Genomic DNA, 6,162 nt, shown 5'->3' with positions numbered 1-6,162 from the left:
TATAATAAATAAAATAAATCATATTGATTTAGACTTTGATTTCAGTCTGTTGTCTCACCACTTAGTAGTTGTTAATTGTGTTTACCCCATAAGTGCTTAACGCATTAGGCACGTAGGAAGACTCACAATTATGAAAAAAAATGCAAAATCTCCAGTAACACATAATTAAGTATCTTATATAAGAAAAACATACTGATCACAATCAAGCAAAATTACTGACATAATAAATACAGGCCCAAAGTTTTCACGAATTAACCGAATTATTAATTAGAGTAATTATTTTATGAACTTGATTTATGTTTTATTAAGTTAAGTGTATAAAAAATATAATAAATGTGTATATACATATATACTACATTATGAAAAAAATATGTACAAAGCTTTATAGACATATAATAAATAAATTTTAAGAAAATTACATAAATATGTTGCTTATTCATGTAATATATATGACCTTCTATCACGATAATTTTGTGATTGTGCCAAATAATTATATCATTTCACAATAATTGCAACAAACAACAAATAAGTACATATTTATATTTTTCGCAATAATTTTGGTATGCATAAAATATATTAAGCAGATTATTATTTTTAAGTTATATTCTACGTCATCAGGTTGGTAAGATGTAAGATTAACTGTTTTTGTTTTAATGAATGTGATTCTTAAGTGTCACTAAAGCCATTTTTTTCTAACAAAATGTATCAACAAATCTTAGAGTGCCCATGAAACAGATTAGAATATATGTAAGATTTTTTTATTTCTTTGTATTTTTTATTAATATTTGTTATAATCTCGACAGTCTAAATGATATTTTCTTAATTCAAACCTAGAGATTGACACTGGTAAATAAGGATCAGGTGACATTTGAAGGCTAATGATTTAAAGGTCGTAATTAATGCTGACTGATGATGACAAATGGATAGTCTCAAACAATGTGGCGCAAAAAAGATATTCCATGAAAAAATCCATATTATTCTGGAGTTCAACTAAACGTATGCAGATAAAAGTTATTGTGAACAATTAACAAAATAATATATCCAAATCAATTTCAACATTGTCACGTAATTAATCAAGAGCTTAATTAATTACGTGATGGAGCTTGTAACTCAAATTACTTGTATGTCAAATCAATTTTTCCCATTGAAATAAATTGAAATGTCATTAATCTATTGCAATAGAGAGAAATTAAATTGATTAATGACATTTGAAAAGGTAAATACATACTACCTAAAAGAATATAAAGGTTTTTTAAGTTACGCAATACGTTTTTTTGCTCGTATGTCGAAACATTTTTTTTTAAATTGTTCGTATCTTGAAATACTTGTGAGTCAAGGTTCCAGTGTATATATATATATTACTATATTAAGGTTATAATGTCTCATAAAAAAAATTTTTTTTTTAATTGTTATGTTAACATGCACTCGCCACATTCTCCAGACCTTGCTCTTTCCAACCCTTACTAATTCAAATTTTATACGATTTTTCATGGAATCAAAAATATCGTTTAATTCAGTTATTGCGTCAAAGCATGTAAAATTTGAGAGAGATACATTGAATGAACTTTTAGAAAACTATCAGAATAGCTTATATATAATTTGATTAATTATATATCATTGTATAACATTTTTTTTATATATTGACTTGAAAATAATAACATAACAAAACTTGTATTTATCATTATATGTCGTAATATTTAATAAATTTATATATGTTACATTTACTTCAATTTTAAATTTAATCAAATATATATATATACATATTTAATTTTTAATACCAATAATTAAATTTATATTCAAATCATCTTTATTTATTTGTGTTTTTCTTAATAAAGTTTACCATTTTAATGGTAAAATTTAGTTAGGTCTCATATTTAGTGCTAGATTTATTTTTAATAAATAACATTTATAGATCTACATTATTTTAATTTATTAAAAATATATATGCTATTTTTTTAAAATCATACAAATAAATATTTTTTTAATAGAAGCTCTGAATAAATCTTTTTTTTTTGTGATAAATATTAATAATTATTTATAAGCTGTGTCTTAAACCACTTTTAAAAATACCGTTTTGTATTTCAATTTATCTAAAAAGAGATATTAAATTAATTAAAATATAACTCTTTAATAGTTTGTTTTCTGAGATAATAGAAAAACCTTTGAAAATATTTTTATTTTACATCGCAATGTGGCGCTGACAATTAATAAATGTTATATAATATAGTCATAAAAATTTGTTGCAAATTATGGTTTGAAACTCTAGTACTTGTTAATTAATCTTATATTATACTTTACTAAGTTTAATGATTTATATAAATTTACGTATATTTCTAATTTAAATTTAAATATTATTTTATTTAAAATATTTTATTACAAAATAGGTAGTAAAAAAAATAGGTAGTAAAAATGTTAATATTAATGTATATTTTTAAGAAATATATATTCAATTTCATAAAATAATATCAATTGTGTCGATTTTTAACAGATTTTCATCACAAAATACATATTTTTATAGAAATTCATTTTAGACTATATTAATATTTTCTTAAATGTATTAATACGGAAAAAACTTACTTATATACTCTTTTATATATGTAAATAATTTTAAAATATGTATGATTATTATATAACACCAGTATATATTTTTCTATATAATATGGCTTATAGTTTTATTGAATTGATCATTATATACATTCAATAAATCCATGTTGCTTTATTGCGCAATTAAATATATTTTAATTTTATACGCACTTGTATAACAATGTTATTTTTTATAAATATAAATAACTCAAAAGGATTTCAACGCAACAATTAAGCAATAAGAAATAATCCGGTAAATTTCAGCATATTTAAAATATAAAAATAATTTATACATGGAGCCATTCCATTACCATATGCGTCCATTTATTACGCAATTTTTAACTTTTGGTTTCGTTCGGTAAAGAAGCAACACAATAAAAAGAAGATTCAATACTTCAACCTAAATTAATATTTTTTTCTTATAACATATGATTCTATATTATTTTTTATATAAACAGGAAAATTTTTGAGGCCTAACACCCTAAATATGATTTAAAATAATAAATACTAACATATCTGCTATTATGAAAATTTAAACATAGGCTTAGTTTTTATTAAAAATTTTGCTTGCAGCTTATTAATTTTAAAAGTATTGTATGCAATATCCTATGAGATGTATGCAATATGTTACTATATTCTTGATGTCGATATCCATTTTTAAGAAATCCATGGATCGTTGCATAATTTCAAAAGCACAACGAAAGCTGCCATTGCATTGACTGTACTCAGTCAATTTTGTACAACAAATTACCGGTACACGTAGGCAGTGAAATGCTTTCGTTGGAATCTCACATCACCGCTGCACAGGCTGTGTAGAAGTACCGTTTTTGAGTCGACAGTTAAACAGTCTATTCGAGAAAAACCAATGTCAATAATAAGTCACGAAACACTTTATAGAAGATGTCCAAGTTATTATGTTAATCTTATACTATTGACGATTCGAAACAATGAATCACATCTTACCATTGGTTAGTGATAAGATTTGCATTTATAATACATAAGCAATACTTATTAATAAAAAATATTATATAGGATATAATGCAATATTTCTACTGATTAAATTATTTATTTTCAACACCAATCCGGACCATCCTTGACCCCATGATATAACATAATTTTTCGACGTTATTGGTTAATAAAACTAGATTTTTAGCGAAATTCTATTGCGATTCTACTTTTCAACGTTACGTTATGTTGTTTCGAATAAATTCTCGACACTCGGAGTGTTTACGTCAAATATTTAGCTTCGTGTTTCATAAACTTCTGCAAATATCTGTCTGTCATTGGCATTGTTTGATTATATGAATGTTATTGGCTTATACTACAAAGGTCTTATTGTCTTTAAAAAGTTTATCGAACTCGAAATATTTAATAAGAAAATCAATTTATTGCGTAGTTAATGTTCGATGAGTTCAACCATAATTTACCGTTACAGAATATTGTGTGAGTGAAATATAGATGTATATGTACATATAATAGTTATTTTAAATATGAAATAATATTACAATAATAATACGACATAACCAGTTCGAAGTATGATATATAATATATACTTATTATATAATAAGTATGTATAATACATATGTAGAACAAATAGTAAATAACTTGGTGGTTTAAAATAGTTATTCCGTTTTTTTGTGAATAATATTGAAATTCAGCAAATGTTTTATATATGATTTTTTATAAAGATATTTATTAGAATATATCAATAAAATTCAAGTTAACTTTTATATAACAACAAAGCAAAATTTATTATATATAAATGTGTAATTATTTAAGAACATTAAAAATCACCAGCTGTCAAATATTAAATTCCTAATTAAATAAAATCTATATTATTTAGTAATTAAAAATCATTTTTATACTCAAAAGTAATTCGATTTATTGTCATTCGGTCTTCATTTTGCAATTAATATCGTGTCTGGGAAATTAAAATTAATATTTATTATATAATTATAATTACGATTATTTATCACGGATTAATTTTTTATAGCTTCCCCTAATTTTACATATTAATATCTTGATAAATTGAAATCAAGCTAGATCGTGCATATACTATTGCATAACAAATTCCCTAATAATTAGCCACATCCATCTATATGTATAATATAAACAATATGTCATATAAATAATATAAAATTCACTATAATGCTACCTACTTTATATTTAATAAATATTCGACCTTAGTATTATTTATTTAGTTCAAAACCTAATCCTCTTTAAGGGTAATTCATTAACTTAAATATTTGTTTAAAACCAATATTTGAGAGCTTTATTTTTCTTATGGTTGCATTTATTTTAATTTCATTAAAATTCAAGTCATAAGACTATTGTACCCTTGCATTGTTTTTTTACCTGTTTTCCTTCTGGTCATCATTTCCACGTCATAACGCATTATTAAAATTGTTTTCTCAGAAGCAAAGATCCATTTTCTCGTCAGTGTTTTCTACGACATTCAGTCACACTTCTTAATAATTTCAGGATTTCTGCTAGTAGAATGTAACACCCAATAGGTATTCTTACTACAGAAAATGCGACTAGCACAAAATAATAACGCCTACCTAGCGGCGACCGACAGATTTACTATATATTTATTTACAGTCTAAGTTTATAATGAATCGATGTGCAAACTATTGGCCAATTGCGGAATCGGACGTAGCTGATTGTTGGTTCTCATGAAGGCTACGTCAAGTAGTCGGTAAATTTGCAGCCAAATCCAAGGAGTCATAGAGGTAGAACGATGGTTTCGTGACGTTTACACAAGAGCTAATGATCAGGAAGAGATAATGTCATTAGATGACTGTTCGGAAGAAGCATCGATCTCAAATCCAAGAACATCCATAATACAGCTTAAAGATCTCACTCTAAAGTTGATGAGCGGCATATGTCAACTGAGTTACGATTAATTTGGTAAAGACCAGATCAGCTGACTCTCGAGGTCGGTCGACGAGCATATTTTCTCTTGTCTACCGACCGAGTTATAGATTGTGACATCACAGTTCACAGAAAGTAAATTTGTGCTGTTGATCTGAACATTAATATAGCTGACTTTTAGCAATATTATTAGGCAAATTCATCCCCTCTCTCACGGTTTTGATTCACAAGCAAATGATTTACATACATAATTTTATAGTTTTCTCTTTATTTTGCCTCCCCTATACAAGATTTCATATCCAGAATTTTACAGCAAAATAATTATTGATTAATTAAAAATAGAATTTTATTTTCCTTTTTGGCGTGAAAATTTCAGATCTAATTAGTTTTAATTTACCAAAGAAGACATAATATTTTTTAATTATACTGTTTGTTCGGTTCTACCCCTCTCGATCACAAATAACATATCAGATGCGCAATTTGATATATAAAATGTTTTATTTTATTATTTAGTCAATCGTTGGTCTCACTCCTGACCCGTCAGCTTCATATCATCTGAGTTACCATCCGTTATTTTTTTTTTATTAAAACAGAAGGTCTGTGCTAAGATATCCAGCTCATGCTACGCTATTTAATCAGTCCGAAAATTAGCCCATGGCCATATCCGATCTAGCTTTTGCTTCGAGGCGCTCCGCAGAACGACGC

Source organism: Plectrocnemia conspersa, unplaced genomic scaffold (assembly GCF_051122295.1).
Source record: "Plectrocnemia conspersa isolate PC_06_02 unplaced genomic scaffold, ASM5112229v1 ptg000009l, whole genome shotgun sequence".
Taxonomy (NCBI): Eukaryota; Metazoa; Arthropoda; class Insecta; order Trichoptera; family Polycentropodidae; genus Plectrocnemia; species Plectrocnemia conspersa.
The sequence above is the reverse complement of the archived record's forward strand: the minus strand, read 5'-3'. Positions refer to the sequence as shown.